At 41.6% G+C, this 26339-nt stretch overlaps 1 protein-coding gene across 9 annotated transcripts in view; it reads right to left on the reverse strand.

Annotated features, from left to right (window-relative positions):
- LOC307196893 (uncharacterized protein) overlaps window positions 1-26339 on the reverse strand; it is a 965113-nt gene that overhangs the window by 673047 nt on the left and 265727 nt on the right. For 5 of the 9 annotated variants that reach the window (XR_013831268.1, XR_013831269.1, XR_013831270.1 and 2 more), the window contains one exon: window positions 25441-25521. The gene's annotated coding sequence lies outside the window, so the exon portion shown is untranslated. Of the gene's footprint in view, window positions 1-21593; window positions 22220-25440; window positions 25522-26339 lie in introns of those variants that run through there. The other 4 variants (XR_013831273.1, XR_013831274.1, XR_013831275.1 and 1 more) reach the window with 3 other exon arrangements.

A 26339-nucleotide genomic window follows, 5' to 3' on the forward strand; every position in this document is an offset into this window, starting at 1 on the left:
TATTGGTGGGTAATGACTGCCTCTGATGATGAGATACACGAATATTATTATCATGTACTGACCATCAGTCCATCAGAGGAGATCATGTCTTGCAAAGTTATACAGGAAATGCATGTATTATCTCATTAATTTAATGCAAAATGATATTATATATGTCAGGTTCTAGAGTCTTTAAGAACCTTAAAGGTAAATCCATATATTAAATTCTCTTTCATTACCCCCCCCCCGTTATCTGAGAGCATAATGGAATTGTCTAGAACCTTGAGGAAAACATATCATCAATAAACATTTGCTGAATTGACTTATATTTGATGTTTACTTCTCAAGTGGGTCAGAGATGGATTTAACCTGGGTTTAAAATCTGGTACAATCAGCTACTCTGTGTGTGGCCTGGGAAATTTACCTACCTCTCTGTGCTTCGGTTTCCACCTCTGTAAAATGGACCAATTACCGGTGTCTGGTTTGGTTAGTTGGTGTGGTGATCAAATGAGATCAGGTGTAAACTGTACTGAGAGTGAGGCCTGGCCAGTGAATCTGACCTATGGTTCTTCTTTTTATATTATATGCTGGCTTTTATTTTAAATAGGATATTAGTATATTTCACTTTTAGTATGTTGCATACATTTACTTCGATGTAATCTTGTTCTGACATTTTCCTTTAAAAATAAGGGTCTCTCTACCTTATGCAATAAGGACAAATACTGCAAAGAAAATAAGTGAGAGAAATTTTCAGTAGGCTTCAAATTTCATAACTTCATAACTGAAATCATTAAATAGTATGTGAAGTAATACTAGATTAGCATAATTTCCCCTAGTGAGAAAATACCAAGTTTTCTATGACACTGCGCGATTATAGAAAAATAACAAGTGTAGCAAACATACATTGTGTTTTCAACATCTATTGAGTGGATTGAAGTATAGTTTAGCACCTTGCCTAAGGTCACATAGCTAGTTAGATCTAGACCCAGTATTAAAACCTAAGCAATATGACCCTAGGTGTCTCACTACTAATCATTATCATTCCTGGTTACCTCTACTGCCCTGGTGCCTTGGGCACTGCCATGCTAAAAATGTCCCCTTGTAAATGAACTATCAATACAGCCACCTGTTCCCACTAGCTGCAAAGAAAACCAGAGAACCTTAAGACATTTAATATGATGATAAACCATCATTCCCAGGAAAATAAATGCAACTTTTCCGATAAGAATTGCATTAAAATTCCAAAAAGCTTTCAATTATCCAAACTTTTTGGAAATTTTTAAACACAAAAATGAATTTGTACATAGAGTAACATAAACATATCATTAGACCTTAACTTTAAGAAACAACCTTGAGGAAGAAAATAGTTGCTGATATCAGACAAAATATCAAATTTAAAACCTACTACCATGATAAGGAGTACTAATAGTCAGGTTATGAAATATTTCTATTCCAAATCTTTAAAGGAAAAACGGAAATGTCAGAAAGCTAGCTAGCTCTGGTTCTGGGGAAATCTTTCTCAGCCATGGAAATAGAAAGTCACTGTGTCAGTGGCCCCAAATGTGGAGGATTTTCATCCCCAGAATTGGTTCTCTGTTCATCCAAAGCAGATATATCAACTCATTTTACTGTCATATTAAAACTGAAATTTTAAACTCGGCCAGAAGAGAAGACTCAAGGTTGTACTTCCTCCCCCTGGAAATAGTAATTTAGGTCCCTTCACATACACATGGCATTTCAGGTGAGCACAGATTTCTCAGGGGTGTTGGAACAACGCTTGATGTGATATAACAGTTATTATAAAGAGAGAATGGCAGAGGGGGGAAACGAGGGAGCCTCCAGGATCCTCTTTTTTTTTCCAATTGTCATTTTTGCTTCAAAGTAAATTTTGGTCTCTAACAACAGCACTATGAAATAAAGAGTAAAACTCAATGCTAGAGCTTGGTCTATCCCCACTCAAGGGGCCAGAATGTGCATACGTTGTGCATATATATGCTCCTATATGTGTTCAACTGTCCACATCTATGTACACAGCAAAAAATATTTTTGTATCAAAATGCTATGAAAAGACTGCCTTTAGCATGGCTTCTATAAGACCAGGGTATTTTAATAAGTTTTGGGGTTTTTCAAAATTTATCTATTTGTTTTTATTTTTGGTTGTGTTGGGTCTTCGTTGCCACGCGTGGGATTTCTCTAGTTGAGGCAAGCAGGGGCTACTCTTCGTTGTGGTACACGGGCTTCTCATTGTCATGGCTTCCCCCATTGCAGAGCACAGGCTCTAGAGCGCAGGCTCAGCAGTTGCAGCACATGGGCTCAGCCACTCGGTGGCACGTGAGATCCTCCCGGGCCAGGGCTCGAACCCGTGTCCGCTGCATTGGCAGGCAGATTCTTAACCACTGCGCCACCAGGGAAGCCCTTTTAATAAGTTTTTATTACTCAGATAGAGTAAGGCCAGCAGCTCAGCAGACAATGGCCATGGCAGAGGTTACTGAGGGGTGATGTCAGCAAGATGGCCAAACAGGAGACGCCAGCCTTCAACCCCCAACAGAAAAACAGCAATGAGACAGCGATCCACAGAGGAAAACAGCCCTGGAAGGGTTCAAGAGTCTAATTAAGAACTTGTAGCAACACGGTGGGACAAAAAACGGAGACTAGCTGCACAGAAAAAATTGCAGGGAAGGTGGGCTTGGCTGAGATGACTGGAGATGGCTGAGGACAAGAAGAAGCTCGGGCATCAGTATCAACCATGCGGCAGCTACTGCTGTGGTCCCCAGGGTCCTGTTTGCAGAGAGAGGGCGGGACAGCCTTTGCTGCCTAGGACCTCCACAGCCTCTATGACAGCCACAGCTCCCTGCGGCTTTCACGGCAGATGCCCCTAGTGTTCGTTGGCATGGACCACAGTGCCTGAGGCACCTCTGGTTGCCAGAGGCAACCAACAGCCATGGCTGCTGCAGACCCCCCACAAGGGGACATGCTGTTGCACCACCCCAAGAAGGAGTCGCTGCTGCATCGCTCCAGGACCGCGGGTGGCCTCCATGCTCCCCTAACCTCTGTACACCCAGACCCTAGAGCCGTGGCCACCCCCCAGAGTGCCTGTGCCTCACAACGATTAGCAATGTTCCGGTAGAGGTGCGTGCACCCGCCCATCAGACCCAGCCTCGCGGCCACTTCATGATCATCCACCTGTCAGACACCAGTGCTACCAGCACCATGAGCCTGACCTAGCATCAAAGGGAATCCCTTCAGCCACAAGTTCCCCTGCGGGGAAGAGAGAACAGGAGGGTCCCAGCAGCCTGTGCCACCCAAGACCCCAGGAGCCCTTGCAAATGCCCGGGACCTGATGGTTTCAAGGGTGAATGCTACCGAACACTTAAAGAATTAAAGCCAATCCTCCTTAAACTCTTCCAAATATCTGACTTCCAAACTCATTGTACAAGGCCAGCATTACCCTGATACCAAAACCAGACAAGGACACGATCCAGCACGCCGCTTCTGGGTGTAAATCCAAAGGAAATAAAATCCCTGTTTCCCAGCGCTATCGGCTCTCCCATTGCATTGCAGCACCATTCACAGCAGCCAAGATGTGGAAGCAACCGAGGTGTCCATTGACATGAATGGATTACGAAAATGTGGTATGTATGTGATGGATTATTCTGTCTTAAAAAAGAAGGAAATCCTGCCCTATATGACCACATGGATGAACCTGGAGGACATTATGCTCAGTGAAATAAGCCAGACACAGAAAGACAAACACTGCATGCTCTCACTCATATGTGGAGTTTTAAAAAGTCAAACTCACAGTAACAGAGGGTGGAATGGTGGTGACTGGGGGATGGGGGATGGGGGGAAGTGAGGAGATGTTGGTCAAAGGGCACAAACTTTCAGTTATAAGATGAACAGTTTCTGGACCTAGAGATTATCATATTAAGTAAGTCAGACAGAGAAAGACAAATATCATATGATATCACTTTTATGTGGAATCTAAAATACGACACAAATGAACTTACGAAACAGACTCACAGACACAGAAAACAAACTCACGGTTACCACACAGGAAAAGGGAAGGGGGAGGGATAAATTAGAAGTTCGGGATTAACAGATACACACTACCATGTACAAAATAGATAAACAACAGGGACTTCCTGTATAGCACAGGGAACTATATTCAATATCTTGTAATAACCTACAATGAAAATCTGAATCTGAAAAAAAATACTTTGCTATACACCTGAAACTAACACAACATTGTAGATTAACTATATTTCAATTAAAAAATGTAGGGCTTCCCTGGTGGTGCAGTGGTTGAGAGTCCGCCTGCCGATGCAAGGGATGCGGGTTCAGGTCCCAGTCCGGGAAGATCCCACATGCTGCGGAGTGGCTGGGCCCGTGGGCCATGGCCACTGAGCCTGCGCATCCGGAGCCTGTGCTCCGCAACGGGAGAGGCCCACGTATCGCAAAAAAAAAAAAAAAAAAAAAACAACTTTGCTATACACCTGAAACTAATACAACATTGTAGATTAACTATACTTCAATTAAAAAATATATATATAAGAAAGATGAATAGTTTCTGAAGACGTAATGTACAGTATGGTGACTACAGTTAATGATAATGGACCATATACTTCAACTTTGCTAAGAGAGTAGATCTCAAGCGTTCTCATCACACCAAAAAAAAAAAAAAAAATAGTAACCATGGGAGGTGATAGATATGTTAATTAGCAAGATTGTGGTGATCATTTCACTGTATATAAACATGTTTATATGTATATATATATATATATATATATAAACATCACATTGTACACTTTAAATCTATGGAGTTTTTACTTGCCAAGTATACCTCAATAAAACTGGGGAAAAAAGATAATTTATATTCCTGTGAGAGGGAGTCCATGTCACTCCAGAAGGAGCCACACAGGGGATCGCTGGGGTAAGACACAAGGCTGGGGGCAGGGGGTAAGGGGGAGAGCTATGGGAACAAGTCTTTACAGCGGTCTCCACTGGGAGGGACGGGAGAGGTGGGGTGAGCAGGCTGAGAATTGGCTGGCATGAACACAGTCAGCGGGCTCTGAACCAAGAGGCTGTCCCTGTTTGTCTGGCGCCTGGCCCTGGGGTGATCTGGGCAGGGCCATGGAGCCTGGGGTGTGACGGCCCAATAAGAGACCTTCCTGGGATGGACTTAATCGGCTGTCAAGAAGGGGCACTGAAATAGATAACTAATTAGGACCTACTGTATAGCACAGGGAACTCTACTTAATACCCTGCAATGACCTATACAGGAAAAGAATCTAAAAAAGAGTGGATGTAGGTGTATGTCTAACTGATCCACTTTGCTGTACAGCAGAAACTAACACAACATTGTAAATGAACTGTACTCCAATTGAAATTTTAAAAACAGGTAAAATTAATGTTAATGATATACTTTAACCCAATATATTAAAAATATTATCGTTTCAAGAAGTTCAAGGAAAAGAAAAAAAAAGAAGGGGCACTAACCAGCCTCTATCCAGGGTCTCAAAGCTGGGTCAAGACGGCATTTAAAAAAATTATATAACACATCGTTTAAGGAATTCAGGAACAGGCAATCTAGTTCACTGTAGTCCATGAGAACTCTTGAAAGTCTTTTTTTAAAGGGGGGAAAAGACATTTTAGCATCCAGCCTACAAATTACCTCTTAAACTACTCACATCCAACACGGCAAAGTTCCTTCCCATCTCCTCCCAAAACTCATCTGTTCTGATAAGCAATGAATGCAATTGAATCTATTTTAGCTTTTGCTCTCACTCGACACATAAACAGTTTTCTATAATCAAAATTTGTGTAATGAATATTTGACAATATAAGAAAGTTCAGTCATCCTAACAGAACGATGCTATTAAACTAACGGTTACTATATTTTTATTCCCTTCCACGGGTCAAATGCTGTGCTGGGTGCCTTACAAAGATCGAATCTAATCTATTATTGTCTCCATTTTAGAGATGAGAACCAGTGCTCAGAGATGTCAAGTGTCAACTCACTTCGTCAGCTACCACGAATCAGAACTGGTTCTCAGTACTGGGTGTATCTGGTTCCAACGTACATGCACTTCTAACTACACCCAACTGCCTCTCAGTTCCATTTACCTACCTCAGTACATTTGCTTGAATAAATGACTGAGTGCATCATATGAAAAGTTCTTTGTTTTGTTTGCTTTCACAGTTGCTGCATTTTTCTCCTTCGGAGATTTTAAAACGATTAGGCAGTATACAGATAAATCAGTTTAACCCTAAAGCGATAACAGAGATAGAGTCTCTCTCGCCATTGCCATAACTCCGTTTAGTACCGAATATAAGTCAGTGTTTTCACTTGGTGTAAATATGTCTCAAATGTGTACGTCAGGGGCTCAGGACATGATCCAGATGAGGAGTCTTCTCTGGTGAGGTGGACAGATAACTATGAGGTGGACAGATAACGAACAGGCCATTCAATCTTCCCAGCTCTCAGGAAACTGAGACCTGGATGTTAATTAAGCCCTTGCCCTTGGTGTCTGTGTACCTAACAAGGAGCTGGCCTCTCGGGGTGCAGAACCCCTGTTCTTTCCACTGAGCTGGTACGCTTCCAGAAGAAAAAAATTTCTCCTAATATTAGCAGTGCCGAATTAGTCCAAATTTGAGTTTCCACAGAGTAAAACCATAGACTAAGAAACGTAATTTTAGAGTCAGATCTCCTGACCCCCACCCCCCGAGTGTGCAAATGAGACATCCTCTTGTAATAGGGAAGAATCTTTTGTCTTCTATTACAAGTTAATCACTAAAGGGATGTTGCCTAGAAGCTTAAATTATACATAATGGCCCATCTCTGGGAACCCTGCCTCCCAGGCAATGAGCATTAAGCTAAAATACCTTTGTTTAGCTCACCGGAAACATCCTGCCCAGGGCCACCTGTGAATAACTGCAGGGAGGAAGAAATTGACACGTGCCCTCCGGAGGCTGATGGGAGCCAGGAAATGTTTGACTTTACTCCCGCCCTCCCCTTTTAGTATAAAAGAAGGCTGAATTCTAACTCAGGCAAGATGGGTCTTTGGGGCATAAGTTCACCATCTTCTCGGTCTGCCGACGGTCCGAATAAAGTCTCTGTTCCTTAACCCGACAGCTTGCCTCTCGATTTATTAGCCTGTCATGCATTGAGCAGTACGAGCTTGAACTCAGTGACATTCCAGCACGGAGAGGACAAGGGAAGATGCCCGAGCCACCCAGTTCCTCCGCTGTCACCCAGGCAGGCCCTTCCTCAGAGAGCCAGCTGTCTCATTTCTGCCAGGACAGAGGGAAGAGGTGCAGCCAGGGGACCAGCTGCTCCCAGCAGACGGCCAGATGCCCTCGAGGTATGTTGAATTTCGATGGCCAAGAAATCAAGAACAGCAGAAGGGGGCGGGGTGGCAGCGTGGATGATAAGGGAGGGGAAACAATGGAATCCTGCCTGATGGCCTTCACACTTCTCAGAGAGGTCGGTAGGAATCCTTGCACAACAGAGGAATATCAGGGTGATGTGGCATTTCCGTGTTAACATTTGTAAATGTAAGCATACGCAAATAACCTCAAGTATTTCCTCAGAAACTTATCCTTGCCTACAAGTGAATACTGAACTATCTGTGCAGCTGTTTCGTCAGTATTTTTAGAGCCAATGATTAAAATATGTAATTCATACAAACGATTATTTGACAAAACCAGATGACTGAAAATTCCAGTGGATGTGTAGAAAGAGTACTGAGAAAATCAAAACTGAAAACCAACAACTCGAAAAAGCATTGCAATTATTCATATAACTTGTCCACTACAAGCATCGTATGTTACAAATTGGGGTCACTGTCTACTTGCTAAATATCACACTTAGCGGGTAATTCCAAAAACTGGGTCTATTTGTCATAAAACATCTGGCACACCCAGTAAACAGAAGAAATTAGACCTTTTGCAAGTAGCATATGGACGTGGACACCAAGTAAACTATTTAGAGGAGGCCATAAATTTAACAGCAGTTAGTCTTTTGCGAAAGACTCCATGTTGGAGGCATGAGTGAGATAGGGTCTGCATGTTTAATAATGCATGTGCAGGCGTTTATGCAGTAATATTGTCGGATACTGTGAAGTCACAATATTGAAAGCTGGAATTTTACTTAAGTAAGAGAAAAGCTCCTACCTTTTTTTTCTTTTCTTTTTTTAGGGGGGAGGCGGTGGGTATGTTTTTTAATTTTATTTATTTATTTATTTTTTGCGGTACGCGGGCCTCTCACTGTTGTGGCCTCTCCCGTTGCGGAGCACAGGCTCCAGACGCGCAGGCTCAGCGGCCATGGCTCACGGGCCCAGCCGCTCCGCGGCATGTGGGGTCTTCCCAGACCCGGGCACGAACGTGTGTCCCCTGCATCGGCAGGCGGACTCTCTACCACTGCGCCACCAGGGAAGACCTGAATAAATATTTTTAATACCACAAAGAATTGGGCCTTCTGAATACCCTGGTCAGTAAGTTCCTTCTGGAAAAATAAAAGATATGTATATTTCTATACCAAAAACTAGTGGAAAACTTAGGCCACAACATAAAAGAGCTGCTTTGTGGGTGTCTCTTGACCCCCGGAGAGATGCTAATAAATTCACATCTGAGGAATATTATGTTCTATTCTATTTTTCTAAAATTGCCTTCAGTGCGGTCTGCCCCAGGGGAAAATGTGACAAGCTACATAAAAATCTGAAATATTGTCATTCTCGCCTGCTAGTTCACTTCAACTTCTATAGGCGTATTCTTACATCCTTAAAAGACCCGAAAGTGATTTTCGGGTGTTGTTGATAATAGTGCCTAGGGCAGTGAGTACTCTTAGCGATTCACCTGACGTAAAATCTCTTCACTTCATGGCCTAGACTTGTATGCCAACAGACCAGTATCACAATGACACACACATCTTTAAAACGCTGAAGACTGATGGATAAACAACAGCACACCAAGAATCAGTCACAGCATCAGAGATTAGGAGTCTATAGAACAGAGCTGTAGTCCTGCCACCAGTGAGCCAGCACGTGCCGTGGTTACAGGTGTGCACCTTTGCTCCTTTACAGCCATTGCCACACTCGTGCAGACGCCCATCCTCTCTCACAGGTACTAGTGCGATAACTGCCAGGCCTCCCAGTCTAACTACCTCCACCCTATAACATCGTGCCTCTTCCTACCTGAAACCCTTCAATGGATTTTCCGTGCTCTTAAGACAAAATCCAACATAAGCTCCTGGGTTTACTGCATGGCCTACGCCTCCAGATTCCTCTCCAGATTCAACTCTGGATATCCTAACACATATTTTATTCCCAAAATGTACTGAAATTCTTTCGCTTCCTCTATCTCACTAAGCTGTCCGTGTTCTTTGCCAATGATCTTCTTTCTGCCAAGAACATTTTTTTCCCTAAAACCTTCTTCTGGCTAATTCCACTGCTCCTCAACATCTCAACTTAAGCATCAGTTTCTCAGGGAGAATGTTTCCGGCCCATTGATTAGCACAGATGCCTCGTGGAGGCCTGCTTACCACCCTGCATGCCCCCATTAGAACACGCACCCCAGTTCATTATAATGACTTTAGCGTCTGTTTCCTCACTCTAACGCAACTTTACGAGTAAAGGGACGATGGTTATATTCACACTGGGGTTAACCAAAGACCATCCTCACCCCCTGACACAAAGTAGGCACTCAAAAAATTGTTAATGATTAAGTGATTTAATAAGTATGGCAAATCATACATCCTAAGGCTTTCTCACTCTTTATTCCTTAAAGCATAGCCTCGACCCAGGGAATCAATGAATTACACTAAAGGAAAGTGTAAGCATAAATCACAAGGCATATAACTGAGCTTCTGGATTGCTGGAGGGGAGTGGAGGGCGGCGGGAATACAGACTCTCCTTCCTTGGCCTCAGAATGAGAGTTTGATGTCTGCTTTTCTAGTGTCTTTACTTGTTCTTATTGACCAGGGTGATACGTAACTAGTCAACATGAATCATTTTGAAAGTCTCTGGAAATCAGAAAGCTGAGCTTATGTATGAAGGATTTTGTTTAAATTGTTCCCAGATGATCAGGCTAAAAAAACCACCTATTTTAAGGAGAAGCAACTATGAGTGATGTGAGAATTAAACTGAGGAAATGGAGTCTTAAGCTAAACACAGAGAAGGAGATTTAAAAGGAAATTAAGGTAAAATGCATTAGTCTGGTACAAGAGTTTTAGGTGGGTTTTTTTTTTTTTCCTGGTAAATTTAAAGGCAGCCTGACAATAAACATTTTAAACGACTCTAAGTATATCACTGAGGATACGGGTGCTATCTATCCCATTTCTCTAACCACTGTCTGAGCAGTTTCCCAAGTAGGGAAGCTCTAATGGATTTAAATCGGTGTACCTGAAACTTAAGTTTTATGGTTTCTGGTCCTACCTTCACTCCCCTTTACATTACATTCTCCTCTGCACTAAAGAACGTTCAATAAGCCAAGTAGTTATTGCTCATTTCCTCCTGAGTTATCTGTGCTTTCGTGTTTCCTACATAGTGTACCAACTGCCCCTTTGATATTCTCCACCCCCAGCCCTATTCGACCTTATAAATTAATTGATGATCCTTGGGAGGACCCATGTCCCATACTGACCATAACTGCCACTGCTCAGGAAAGCGTCCTGAATGCCAATTTGCCCCCCCTTTGTGACATTAGGATCCACGCTACACAGTCATGTCTATAACCCTCCTTGTAAGCGCTTAGACCCAACTGTAATTATGTAATTGCTCTTGAATATCTGTTTTTGTCATCAGACTGAGAGCACAGTGAGTAAAAAGACCATTACAAATGCTGGTCAAGCAACCTCAGTTCTAAAGAATACATGTCTACCATTTCATCAAAATAATTAGGCAATTTCTTGGTACGCAGAGAGGCAGTTCAAACTAATTGTTTCTGCCTTTTAATTTTTATTTACAAAATAGAAGAAAATCCTCAGAATTTAAATTTGACTATGGGAAGACAAGAGTTCTCTTCATAGCTAGAATAGCCATATCTACTTTCTTAACATTCTTTCTTTTTTTTTGCGGTACGCAGGCCTCTCACTGTTGTGGCCTCTCCCATTGCGGAGCACAGGCTCCGGACGCGCAGGCTCAGCGGCCATGGCTCACGGGCCCAGCCGCTCCGCGGCATGTGGGATCTTCCCGGACCGGGGCACGAACCCGTGTCCCCTGCATCGGCAGGCGGACTCTCAACCACTGTGCCACCAGGGAAGCCCTCATTTTTTTAATATATATTTTTTTACATTTATATATATATATATATATATATATTGCCAACCTTATGAAATCAAAGTATTTATCCAGCTATTAAAGGTCTCTCAAAACCTGGCTCAATCCTATTATCCATGCTCTGAACTACTCTTAAAATCTTTTTACTTTGCCCAAACTGATTTGTTTGTAGCCCTTCCAAACCTATTTGCACAAAAAGTTCTCCTTGATTTTCGTTTTGTATTATCATATATCTTGAATATCCACCCCTACGTCAGCCAATTCATAGCCTACCCTGTCTTTCAAGATCCAGTTAAAATCCACATCTTCCAAAAAGTGTACTTTAGAATATCCAGCCTGAATTAAACTCTTACTGTGGTACTGTATCAACCAGGTAAGCTATCAACTGCAACAGTTCTAATGGAAAGTTTGTTGCCTGCTCAGGGAACAGACCAGACACAGGTGGGGACAGGCCATCTCAGCACTGTGATTCATTGACCAGGAAGACAAAGGGTTTCAGTGAATCTTTTCCAAGGTGACCTTGGTGGTGGTCTCCATTCTAGCCCACCGGAAAGCGACAGCACTAAGAGGAGACCTCGCCAGAATTTTAGGTAAAGGGACATCGTATATACTTACAATTTCATTGCAATTGTGAACTCAGTCACATGCCATTCCTAACCTCATGGGAAACTACAAAATGTAGTCTAGCCATGTGGCCAGAAAGAAGAAGATATGGACTTTTATAAACAGCTAGGTTTCTCTGCCACAGAAATAGTGTAATGGTGCTTCTTCAGATACATGTAACATTTCTCCTTTAATGACTAGTTATATCATTTTTATGATTTAACATTTTCCATGGCTTATTTACTTAACAACACAAATCTTTACAAATATTAAAGATCTTAGGTAAGATTTTGCCAGGTCCTGGCTTGTCGTCAATCCTTACTGATTCACTAACAGGGGCTTTTAAGTACAGATATTCTGAGATGTGGTAAAGAGCCAGAACTGTACCCTTTATGCACCAGATGTAAGGAGATGGAGTTGCCATGACGTTGTGAAAGTTGAATAGAGATCTGCGTTCTCAGCCAAACAGGAGGCTTGCCCACTCCAGCAAAGAGGTGGAATTTAAGGAAAGAGGTAGACAGAATTGCCCTTGAGATCTCTCTCATGCATAGAAAAAATAACACTCAATACCTATCAAAAGCATCCATTTTTAAGAAAAAGGACGTATCCTTACATGATACCGGTAACGTGTAAGCGGTTCTGAAGAGTTGCATGAGTTGAGGCAACTGGATGGGGATATTTGTTTAGACTGGTAGTAACATAATTGATGATTATCTGTTCCTTATCCTGAGCAAGGATTCATTTAGATCAGGGATGCCTGATGGTGAAGAGTCAGACCGAGAAGCAAGAAAGAACCACTAGAGTTAAACAGGAGAATGGGCCAACCAGGAAGCAACCGGAAGGTGGTAAAAAGGCACGTGAAACATAATTGAAATCTGATGGGTGATGGTATGTGGAGATTCAAGTATACGTGGTAGTTAACTTGAGGAGATGGATGGAAATAAAGAGCAAAATCCCAGAAGTGGACCTGTGCTCAGACGCAAAATGTCCTTCCCCCGCAAATGTTGGAAAAGCCAATGCTAAGAGCCATTGTGGTAGCAGACATGGGTCCCAAGGTAGCAAAAGGGGCAACTATTACAGGCAGGAAATTAATCTAAATATTTCCCCACTCAATATGCAATCAATTTTGTACTGTAGATTCCATCTCTAGAATTTGCCCATGCCCAGCCACAATGCTTGCCTAAACCACTGTATCTTTCTCCTGAATGACTAATACTTTCCTTATTGGTCTCTCCACATTCTCTCTGGTTCCGTCGACCCGCTCCAGCCACATCCCATATTGCAACCAGAATGAACTTTTAAAATTCTGTGTTAGGATAGATTCCTCAACTAGACCCTGAAACAAGGACTTGGGTCTAGGTAAGCTGTCTGGGAGGTGACCACCAGAAGCACAGGTGAAGGAGTGGGGAAAGGAGACAGCAAATGGCAATGAGCCCTGAGTAGACGACTACAAAGGGCAACCGGTGGGCACTTCTGAGCAACCCAACGGAGCACATCTCAGAATCACAGAGCACATCTGAAGCAGAGAACGTCCCAGTGAGGGATGGGAGAGCCAGCATTTGTTGATAGTTACTCCAGTGGACATGAAATATCAACCATTTCCAAGTCTATCCATGGGTGTGGTGAGCTTTCGTGTCACTGACGGCAGCTGCCAGGTAGAAATAAGAGAGATGAGGATGTGACAGCTTGGAAACTGTCAACATGACTGGGTTAGGGTTAGGCTTAGGGTTCATTCCACTACAGGTGAACTGTTCAAATGAGAATTTGGGGGTTCAGGGTTATCATGACTCCACCCAAAAGTCCCCATCCCATGTCTCAGGGTCCTACTACTTTATTATTAGGACCCTGACTTTTACATGAGAGAACTACCAGGCTGTGCGTTCCATTTCCTTCAGATTTTCATCTCCCGTCAGATCTGTAATACAACCTGTCCTGTGGCTGTAGGAGTGTTCCACTTTTCCAAATGCTCCGTAAAGGACAGCTGTTGATCTGAGCCTGTTATTTTCTTTCTTTAGGCTTCAAGGGATGTTAACAAATAGAAGACAACTCTACAATCCATGTACTTACCATTGCCCCCGCACTGGACTCAGATACAGAGGTCACTGCATAAGTTACTGGTTCCGCTTCAGCCTTACCTCAACCAATGCGCAGGGGTGACGGGGTAATTATGATGACACAACATTCCGGGGATTATCACTATTCCATTTACTACTGTCAGAAATGGTAAACATCACCCGTGAAAGGTCCAGTTTCCAGAACCCTATTCTTAGAGTCTGCTTTTCATTGTAACTTCAGTACTAACCCTCATTTGAGTTCCCTAAATAGAAAACACTGAGATAAGGACTTTCCTGCATGCAGTTTATTTAGGATGTGACTCTGGAAATACAAGTGAAGCAGTAGAGAATGGAGAAATCTAGTAAGTAGGTTACTCAGAGGAGTAACTGGAGCTCAGTCCCTTTAGGGCTTTTTAGAGGATCAGAGAGTGATTCCTCAGTATCTTCCCTCTGAAGGATGAAAAACTCCGCTCTCTCTCCTTTGCTGAGAATTGATGGTCATGGCATGAAACGCCCAATGCTTTGCTGACTCATACACCAGCTGAACACACACTGTGCTACCAAAGAAGTTTCCAGGGAGGAGAGCCCATTGAGAGGGTGCACCAGGGAGCCTGGGAACTCTCCAACACAGAGAGCTGCACGTGAACTTAGGGCAGGCAAGGGGGCAGTGCTGCCTCACTGACTGTGCTCTCCTCTTGAAAGCATTCAATGACTTCCCATGGCCAAGTTAAAAACCTTGTTCTGAGTTACAAACCCTCTACCCCGTGACTCCCTTGTCTCTGCCCTTCAATCATGCTTGTCTTCCTCTGTTCTTCCAGAAAGTTCCTCTAACATGCACTGCTGCAGCTAAAGCACTCTGGCCCTTCTCTTCACTCTGCTGTTTCCACACCCCTCAGATTTCTGGAATGCCATTTCCCTTGGGATGGCTTCCCCGAAGCTTCAGGTAAGACGAGCTCCTGTTGTAATCTATGGCGTCCTGCATGTCCACTTTTATAACACTTGGCATCCTTATTACATATTCGATGTCTGGCCTTGCTCACCTGGTTAGACATTCCATGAGAAGAGGAACTGTACTTGTTTGGTATCCCGAGCATCTTAACTAATATATGTTGACTAAATAAAAAAAGAACTTAGAGCTGAGCTCTTCTGACCTGAAATACTGAGCTAGTGACTAGGGGCTGACTTCAAAGCCACATGTGACACTTAGACAGCAGGAAAGAGTAGGAGGGCCAGATATGGAGATGGGAGACGTCAGACCTGGGCAAATCGGTTTAACACACGTTCTGGCAAGTGCCAGCCGATATGTGCAATTGTTCATTACAATTCCTCTTTGGAAGAGACAATATCAACATGTCATTAACGTAAGAAAACACATCTTCCCACTCACTATAACATTAATTCAACATATGATCACTGAAGTCCTATCTAATGGGATCAAAGCTCTTCAAGAAAACTTGATAGTTCTCAAATAGTTTACAATCTCCTAAAAGCACTCAACCGTTTCATCACATAATTTGGATACAGACAAAATTAGGCAGTATTAGGACATAATCCTCATAATAATTCAACATAATTACAGTACCTGCTATTTTTCCATATATCTTTTATAGCAATAGAATGACAATAAATGCATCAAATAATTACTATAGGCCTAAGATGTATAGCTGAATTTGGTCATAGGCATTTATAAACTGTATATTTAAAGGCTTATGTAATTTTGATGAATGAGACAAACAAAACACTGCTCTTAACTGTTTTAACAATGAAATAGAATAGGGTACAAGTGAGATCCTTGGTAGAACAGTTGCCTCTGAAACCTTGCATCTCATCAGGCATTCAGTGCTCCAGGCTAGTAACAGAGATTTTGATTGCTTTCCCCTTTTAATAGCAAATTCTTATGGCTTAGGTATTTATAAATCCAAAACTATGGTTATTTAGAAGAACTGAAACCTACAGAAAGGTTATATTCTATTTACTAGCTATTCAGTCAAGTAGGCAAATGCATAGAAAAGAACCCAATATAAATCCACGCGCTGTGTGGTTAACTCCGCATTCCTCCTCTCATGAGTGCTGGTGAACGCTTAGCTAAGACTGGTTACTAGAGAGACTGGTGTAGAACTTGGCTGCATCCTTTCCTGTGACTCTAAGCCTCTGATCTCCCCGCACCACGTACCCACAGGTGCAGCTCCAGTATCAAAGATGATATGATGACTGACAGCTCTGATGGATTTTGGCTGCCACCAAATACATATCTGTTGTTCTGTTAGTTCTGCTTGTGTCGTTGTTACTACACCAAATCAAGAGAGACTGACAGACATTTAGAAAAGAATATATGCTTTGGCCACACACAGTACAGAATCCAAATCTTTGACCAGACACTGATTTGCTCAATTAACCCTCTGAATTTCAGTTCCTCACCTGGATGGCTGGGAGGAACATATGGGAAAAGTCCTTACTTACACGTAACAGCCACTCTTCACACATGCTGGCATCTTTACCATGCTTTCAGCATTAAGTGGTACTAGCGCTACTTCTGAATGCTTGCACATGCCTGTGAATGCCAACTGAGTTGTGTCTATGCAGTAGAAAAACTGATTCTGATGAAAAAAAATTTAGAAAACCCAACCTTATTTTTTATATGTAGAAAGAAAACATACAACTAATATGCGAAGAAACTGAAATAGGATAGAGCACCTATTGATTCTTTCCTGGAGGGCAATATATCTACAAAGATAATTCAGCCAAATAGTGTAGAAAAGAATTAGGGGCACCACTCAGAACAGAACCTCAACAATTTTCATTACGCACGTCTTTTTTTTCCAATCTTGTGTGTTTCAGAACACATATAATGGAATGGAGAAAATGAATCATGGATGAGATCTGGCCCATATGAGATCAATTTCATTTCTCCCCTTTGCTGAGTGAGCAGGATGACTGCAGCCGTGCTCAATTCAGGGACAGGGGACGAGATCTGGCTGCGGTTCTGCTATTACTTGTAGCGGGTTGAATGGTGGACCCCAAAAGTATGTCTATCAGGAACCTCAAAATGCGCCCTTATTTGGAAAAAGCGTCTTTACAGATGCAATTAAGGATTTCATAGTGAGATCATCCTGGACTTAGAGTGAGTCTTAAAGCCAATAACATGTATCCTTATTAGAGACAGAGGGGGAAAAAACATGGGGACAAAGGCCATGGACGATGCAGCCAGATTGGAGTGATGGTGCCATACTCCAAGGAAAGGCTGGAGCTATGAGAACCTGGAAGAGACGCAGAAGCATTCTCTGCTAGAATCTTAAGAGGGAGCTTGGCCCTGCCCACATCTTGATCTTGACCTTGGAAACTCCAGAACTGAGAGAGTACGTTTCTGTTGTTGTAAGCCATCAAGTTTGTGGTCATTTGTTATGGCAGCCCTAGGAAACTAGTCCAGTGGGGCTCAGTTTCCTCATATATAAAAATAATGGTGTCGGAATAGGTGATTCCCAAAGCATCTTCCGACTTTGATTCAGTGACTATGATTCCCTGGCTTATAGGCAGACAGCAAAAATCTCCTGAAGCTATAGAAAGGTTACTAGGGAATGTGAAAGCTTCTCGTTCTTTTTCAACTCCAATTTCTGTATCATTTCACCACACTAGGTGTATGCAAATTCCAACTCAGAACTAAATAAGGGTGAAAAAAATCCGTCTCATCATGACACAGAATGCACATCTACAAGATATTTATACAAACACGGGTTCATAGCTGAGAAAATTTATTCTAAGCACTGCTACTTCACACTCTATAGTTGTAGTGAAAATGAGTTTAATCTGTTATTTTCTCTTTGGTTAAGTGGTCACTTGAAATTCATTCAACTGGTCAAATAGCATTTATGGAACATTTACTCTGACATGACATTGCAGGATGAGCTGGAGGCAAAGAAATAAACAACAGAGAGCCCTGCTGTGTCTCAGAGCTCAGGGGGAACAAGAAGCAAGTAAACCAAAAGCTGCACTGAATTGTAGTCAGCGTGATAACTTCTATTTTAGGGGTATCTCAGAAGATGTGTAACACAGGAGATGAGCATTGAACTCAACATAGGAATGAGGGAAAGCTGCTTAGAGGAGGAAACATGAACTATCTCATAAGATGAACAGATGTAATCAGGAACAGTAGAGGGGAAACATATGACAGTTAAATGCATAGTTATATGGAAAGATGCTCAGAAAACTGGACATTAGTGAGCTTAGCTGGGACACAGTGTGCATGGAACTACGTGGTAGGAAATAGGTTTACCGAGATGGTCAAAGATCATCACATAAGGACCAGATATCCTGAACTGGGTAAACGCAACGGGGGTGGACAGAAAGTAGAGAGTTGACAGAGCTTCAGAACTGATCTTATTGGAGCTAAGGCACCTGTTAATATCTGTCGCCGACATGGTGACTAGGAGGACAGCAGCATCATTTACCACAAGGGCAGGGACAGATCTGGCAGAGAATATGGGCAGATGAGGAGTTCTAGTTAAAGGCACGCGCAGGATATCTTCATGGAGCTGTCTAGCAGTGCAATACATTTGAAATAAGAAAATAAACCCATGGTTAAATACTGGCTTTCACATCATCTGTAGGTGAGGTCTTTCAGGGGTACGCATGGTGTTAAAGAAGGGAGAACCAGCACAGTAATTCCAGGGAACATCACGTGAAGAGTGATCTGAAGAAGGGGGTCCATGAACCAAAGAGAAGATACTGACAGAAATGAGGGAAATGCAGCTGGAAACGGTGTTGACCTATGAGCCACTGGAGGAAGTGATTCAAAAAGAGATTCCAGCAGCATCAAATGCGCTGAAAGATAAGAAAAAAAGGCATCCATTAGATATAGCCATTGGAAGATGACAGGCAAAGTTAGGATGAGTAGTCCAATGGAAACGTGAAAGAAAAAAAAAATCCAGATGACAAAGTGATTTACTTAGAAATTGAACCCAGGAAACACAATTGGCAAAAGCTTCGTTCTAAAAATAAATATACAGGGATTTCCCTGGCAGTCCAGTGGTTAAGACTCCACGCTTCCAATGCAGGGAGCGCAGGTTCAATCCCTGGTTGGTGGCTAAGATCCCACATGCTGCACAGGGTGGCCAAAAAAAAAGAGAGAGAAAAATAAATAAATAAGCATACATAGAAATGGGGTGTCTAGAGATGGGAAGGAGAAAATAAGAGAGGGACCATGCCTTCGAAAATGACAGAGGAGCTGGGATACAGAACACAGAGGAATTAGCTATAAACAGGGAAGGGCATCAGGCAATAAAACAGAAGTCCTTTATGGAGGCATAGTTGGTATACGAAAAACTGCACATAGTTAATGTATACAAGGTGATGAGTTTGGACATATGCATATACCCATGTAACCACTGCCACAGTCAAGGGAAAAAACTAAGGCAACAGTGGCCAGAGATGACGGTATATTTATAGTGACAGTAATAATAGGCTCCATGAGGAAGAAGCCCTTTCTGTTCTTCAACTTCCTTTTTTGTAAAAAGAAATAATAATAGTACCTACCTCATAGGTTGATGGTGAAAATTAAACTAAAGAATACATGTAATTCAGTAAAATTGTACTTTAGCGCATGCTAAGCAATCTCACAGATGTTGATGATTCTCATTATTATTATTATTATTGTTGCTATTGGTATGATTCGTTTCGTATTAGAAAGAGGAAGAGTATGAATGGCAGTATTTTCTGGGAATGTGGTGTTTCAGGGGGAAGTAGCAGCCTGAGAGGATGATGCAGTCTCGAAACAGTAGTTACATAAATAAGAAAAGCAGTTGTCTTAGAGAAACACTGAAGGACGGGCTAGAAACGTGACACCCCGTTGGTGATTGGAGGCCACAAATTTGTGATTTTCTAAAGTGGAGAAAAATAGGAGCGTGGAAGGAAGTGGGTTGGAATGATCTAGAGCTGGAATCAGGAAGTACAGACTCAGAGGAAGGACCAAAAGGTAGAGAACGCGGTGGCTGGCAAGAGGGTTTGTAGTTCATGAAGTTCCCAGACGGTAAGGAGCAAACTGGGCCCCTGGTGACTGTGGGTTGAATTTGTTTTATGGGGTTTTAAACATATACAAACATATATATTAGAAAAGTAAATTACACATAATGTATAATATATTATCTAACGATTATTAATATGTTTATATAATTAAATCTATAAGTATACACATACGTTCTCAGTGCATGAGTGGTAAAGATGTGCTAAAAACACAATGGTTAACCTCCTATAGTTGGCATAAGTTCAATGGATTTTTTAGATACTGTTACTTGTGTCTAGAAAAAAGGTTTTTTTCAATGAATATTTCAAAACTGGATCCGCATTTTAAAATTGATGAAGAAAACCAGAGCAGATGAATATATGGCAATGAATATACATGTGCTTTCTCCCGGTGTTTCTCATCCTGGAGCTTCTATTTTTCATCATTGTACCCCTCACTCATAGTCTGAACATACTGTCTTTCCTGGATTTTGGCTTATCTCTATCTTCAATGAAATGCATAATTGTTCCTGACACATAATACAGGTTGAATAATCAGAGACCGGGTTTTGATTTAAGTCTTAAGACCTGAATCTAAGAATAGTTAAGACAGCCATGCATCTATTCTTAGTTGTCATAATGAATTATCTTATTGCCTAAACCAGGCAATTTGATATAGTATATCTGACTTTACCAGAGGTTGAAAAATAGGAAATGATATTCTCATGTTTCATGACTAGTTCAGTTAGATCTTACATAAAATAAGTCAACTTGGCATTCCATTGCTCAACTCCTTCCTTTAGGCTGAAATAACCCTCTATAATCCCAAATAAAGCACTTTACCAGAAGATCACAGTTTGTCTCAGTAAAAAAGCTAATTGCGTAGTCAATCACAATCGTATTGTTTGAATATGGTGATTCTAAGTCTGGGCGACAATTCAGTCTTTCACATGAAAATGAGACAAATTATGTAACACATTAACAAAATTTGTTTTGTCTTCCTAACTTCTAACCATCTACTGATTAAACCATTATGCTGCCTGAGAGAATGCATTAAATATATATAATGACGTTTATGATTTTTCTTTAATTTCAGAATCATTACAACCGGTTTTCTGGGTAAATGCTATTGCTGAATAGAAACATCTATTAAAATAATAGATGAGTGGTCATCACTAGACTTACTTAAGCTTAGAAACCCATGTTTATATTTTCTTGTATTTTTACAAGGAGCCATAGCTCACCAATTCAAGTATGTTTAATGCAACCTTACAAATCATATAACAAAATGATAATACTAACCAAAATGTTCACACGCCTGAACATTGGCATAGGCTATGCTCATTTTAATGTGTTTCTGTACAAGAGTCAACCACAATCTCATATAGAGACACATTTATTTATTCAGCAATGATTTATTCAATTAATTACGTCCTAGGTGCACTGCTGAGCATTAAGAAAACAACATTAAACGAGATACCCATGTTCCATGTCCTCCTGGAGCTTAAATTCATAAACACACTGGTGTTACAGGAGTTTTCTCAGCAGTAGGACTAATTTGCTGAATTCACCAATTTACTGATTTGCCAAGAACATATAGACATATATTCAATATTTAGTAAATAAATAAAAAATTCTTACTAAAGTTGTTACAACCTTGTTTTTAAGTTGGTAACAATCTTGTCAAACCTATTAAAAATCAGCACCACAGCAGACCAAACGAGGAAGGGCAGAAGGTTCTTTGGAGGCATGACACATTCTGGTAAAATCAGGTGTGAAGCTGTCACAGTAGCAATGCTCACTGACTTTATAGAAAGTCAGGTGTGAAGTTGTCACAGTAGCAATGCTCACTGACTTTACACAAAGTTGTGAGGGTGAAGCCGCTATCAGATAACATGTTATGGGTAAACTTTTCATTTCCCCAGCAAACATTAGAGCTACACTTGTTAATTATTAAACTTGAACAGGACACTGTCTCTGCCTTCAAAATTTCAGCTCTAGTGGAGATGGAACGCCCTATGGCCACAGGCAAGTTTTAAACTTCTGTGCCTGTGTCTCCCCAATAACAAGCTAGGAATTATAGTCATAATCATCCCAACCAGTAGCGATGAGGCTGAAATGAGACAATGAAGATTAAGTGCTTAGAAGCTACTTCTCAAAGCTGATACCTGGATTTCTTCCAGAACAGGTAAACAGATATTGTCAATGACACATGTCCAGATCACAGATGTACATCCAGGGAGCTTCTCAGACACTCCAAGACACTCCAGACACTCCAAGCCTTCTGGATTCTATCTTCTAGACTCTGAAGAGATACTAGAGTGTTTTAAATCAGAGAAGTGTCATAGTGAAATGTGCATTTTAAACGAGTGTCAAAAACCCAGGAATAGCAAAATTAAACCCACCAGATCCTGGGCATATACCCTGAGAAAACCAGAACTCAAACAGAGTCATGTACCACAATGCTCATGGCAGCTCTATTTACAATAGCCAGGACATGGAAGCCACCTAAGTGTCCATCGATAGATGAATGGATAGAGAAGATGTGGCACATATATACAATGGAATATTACTCAGCCATAAAAAGAAACGAAATTGAGTTATTTGTAGTGAGGTGGATGGACCTAGAGGCTGTCATACAGAATGAAGTAAGTCAGAAAGAGAAAAACAAATACCATATGCTAACACATATATATGGAATCTAAAAAAAAAAAAAGGTACTGATGAACCTAGTTGCAGGGCAGGAATAAAGAAGTAGACGTAGAAAATGGACTTGAGGACATGGGGTGGGAGGGCGAAGCTGGGGCATCATAATCATCAGCATCAACATATATACACAACCGAATGTAAAACAGCTGGCTGGTGGGAAGCAACCGCATAGCACAGGGAGATGGGCTCAGTGCCTTGCGATGACCTAGAGGGGTGGGATAGGGAGGGTGGGAGGGAGACTCAAAGGGGAGGGGATATGGGGGCATGTGTATGCATATGGCTGATTCGCTTTGTTGTGCAACAGAAACTAACACGGTATTGTGAAGCAATTAAACTCCAATAAAGGTCTATTAAAAATATTAATAATAAGTAAGAGTTTATTGTGCAGATAAGGATAGTTCTAGAACGGGGAGCTTTGACATGCACAACTGACATGAAGCTCAGAGGCTAACATTCCAGGATGGCTTATCAAGTGAAAATAAGGATTGTTTAACCTTAACGCTGATTGGTTATTAAAAGAGGATTTCCACACAGCAGGGAACTGGTTAAAAGTGATTATCTTATACCATTTTCAGGAAGAGGACTTAGGTTTCTTTTACCATTACCGGAGGTATTTACAAGAAACAAGCTAAGTTTCGCTTATGTTCGTGAAATAAGCTAGATTCAGTTTTGTTTATGTGGCTTCAATGGTTCTGTCTGCTTGGGAGATTGCTAAGCCTGGTCTCCATGTTATATTATTTTAACAGGATCATTCTCCTAATGGTGTAGATGACGGGATATAGATAGGGATTTAGATATGGATAGAGCTAGATACAGGTGTATAGGGATTTAGATATGGATAGAGCTAGATACAGGTGTAGGTATAAACCGATGCAGGTATAGTACAGATACACATAGGTGTAGGTGTGCGTGCAGATGTAGGTGCAGACACGGCATTTAACCCATGAAAGACGTTTCTTCCTAGAATCAGGCTCAGTGCTAAGTGCTTCACACATATTATTTCAGAAATTAACAAGACAGCCTTTTGACCTCCAAGGAGTTCATATTCAGGAGTGAGGGAGGGTTTTGCCATGAGAAGCTTCGAAGAGGAAAAATACTGAAACCCAGCCTGCAGGGAGCAGTGGGGGAACCAGTGCTGTCTCTGCAGATCAGTGTGGCAAAGACCTGAGGGCAAGGGGTTGGGGGCTTTGCTACATTAATAACAATAAGCTTTTATTACAGGACAGGCATTCTATCCATCATCTAATATAATGCCCACAATGAATAGGTAGGACAGCTTCTACTGCTAGGTAAGTTTCCTTACCTATTTTATAGATAAGGAAACTACAGTCAGTGGGAGGTATTTCATTAACTCACACTGGAGAACCACATATTCTGATTTTCTTTTTAGAAAAATAACTCTGGCAAGAGTAATGTGAGTATAAATTATATCTCATTCTCTTTTCTTTAAAAAGAACAGGGACAGATTGTAGGACTATGAACTTGAAAGCAGAGAGATCAAACTCAAAACTACCGTAGTGGTTCCATGCCAAATGATAGGGGGCCGGAAGAACGCCACAGACATGAAAAAGGTCAATGAGAAACGGAAGGAGAAGGCCAGAGAGAAAAAGTCTGGGGTGACTCCCAGACAGCTCTTTGTAGACTGGGGGAAAAGGTAAACATGGGATTTGGAAGACCCAGCAGGTTTAGTGGGGGTCATGGTAGAGCCGATTTCAGTTTTGAATGTTTTGAGAATAAGGCACAACTGGTTATCCTCACAGAAATGCCACTTGGAGAAGTTTGTCTGGAGCACCAGAGCAAGATCTGTAAATGGTCATCATATGGGTGGTAGGTGAAGCTGTAGCGGGGCTCCTTGTACAGAAGCCATTGAAAAGTAAGTGATAAGAAGCCTGTTTACTTATGACTCCACAGCTGTGCCACCTCCTCCTTGAAGCATGCCATGATGACATAGCTCAGCAGGACTGGACCTGTTCAAGGAGTGAGAGACCACCAGGTGTACAAGCATCAGCTACCATGACGCCATCACAGGGTCCAGCAAGTTATCACGATAGGCAGCTTCACACAGTTCCCTGACACCAGGTACCGACAGGAAGTATTGCCATTGCCATGAGACTGAAATCTAGGGCAGTAAGTTACTCTACGAAAGAAAGGCTTAAAGACTCAGGAGTGGGACAGGCTGCTTTGCCACCACCATGAAGTCTCCCCGGAGGGCACCCACAGGACCAGAGGCAGCTAAAGTCGGTGAGTAAGAGAGAACCGCCATGAAGGAGGTGTTGCTGTCTTTCCACGTCATCCTTGGAAAAAAGCATCAGCAGGGACAGCTTTTAAAGTAAAGGTCTCAACAGTTTTACACAATATTTTATTGTCCTGTCTTCTCTGAATGATCAAAATAATACGCTTTACTAAGACAGAGCTTGATACTACTTCATTTTGCCTTATTCTAAAGATACAGCATCTGTGACCTGAATATTCTGCCTTTAAAAATCATTAAATGAAAAATATTCTAAACCCATCATCATAAAGTCTGTTAAATTAAGACAAACTATGTTCAAATGAGAACAGCAGTTGATGACTGCTGTTTTATTTAAGAAGTTAACATTGTTTTCCCTTTGAGTTCAAAACACTTGGAAAACAAAACCAGCCTGCTGTCCAAATAGGACCCTCCCAGTGCTGAGTGTATGTTATGAACTTCTGAGGGTAGATTATTACTCTGTTTTGGATCCTTAATTCAAAGCATGTCTAAGTGCTTTGAGGCTTACAGGCAGATTTTCGTGATTATGTGGAGAACTGTATATAAAAGATAAAAAATGTGAAATAAACAAACCCACCTCTGTGAGCAAAGAGCAACACAGGACCACCCTCAGGAAGCTAGTCGGTAAAAACAGGATAACAGCTAAATGGCCTCAAGCCTAGTAGAAAAGAAAAATGGTTTTAATTCCCCCTGCTATGAAACTCCCAATTCCATTTTAGTTAGTCATCATTAAAGCCATTTAGAATTTAGCTTAAAATTTTTTAAAAAACATTTATTAACTTTATCTTTTCAAGTGTTTCCTTAATATGTCTGTATATATCATGATATTACGTTGAAAGCTGAGAGGGGACATTTTTAATAACATCAATCTATATCCTGTTAACAATCGCTTTGTATTTTTAAAGCTACTTTCTTGTCATATACTTCTCTATGCAAACTCTCCATTCCTAAACACAGTTATGCAGATATACAAACATATAAGCAAACACATACACAATATTTTATGCTTTGCTAACAGGTCCTGGCCGAATCTTTCAAAGCTGATAGAAATATAACTTGACAGTCCCACTAAGAGTAATACTGGGGGCTTCCCTGGTGGCGCAGTGGTTGAGAGTCCGCCTGCCGATGCAGGGGACACGGGTTCGTGCCCCGGTCTGGGAAGATCCCACATGCCGCGGAGCGGCTGGGCCCGTGAGCCATGGCCACTGAGCCTGCGCGTCCGAAGCCTGTGCTCCGCAGTGGGAGAGGCCGCAGCAGTGAGAGGCCAGCGTACCGCAAAAAAAAAAAAAAAAAAGTAATACTGATTCTAGTCCACATATCTTGCCCTAAATAATTCAGTAATATTAGAAAGATATCTTTAAATGATAGGGATGTTTTTGGTATAGAAAAATGTAGAGTACAACAAGTATACAAATGTTCTTTTGGTCATGTAACTTGATCTATTCTCCTAGACATTATAGTTGGCATAAAGAAATT

The sequence above is a fragment of the Stenella coeruleoalba genome (genome assembly GCF_951394435.1).
Source record: "Stenella coeruleoalba genome assembly, chromosome: 14".
Lineage (NCBI taxonomy): Eukaryota > Metazoa > Chordata > Mammalia > Artiodactyla > Delphinidae > Stenella > Stenella coeruleoalba.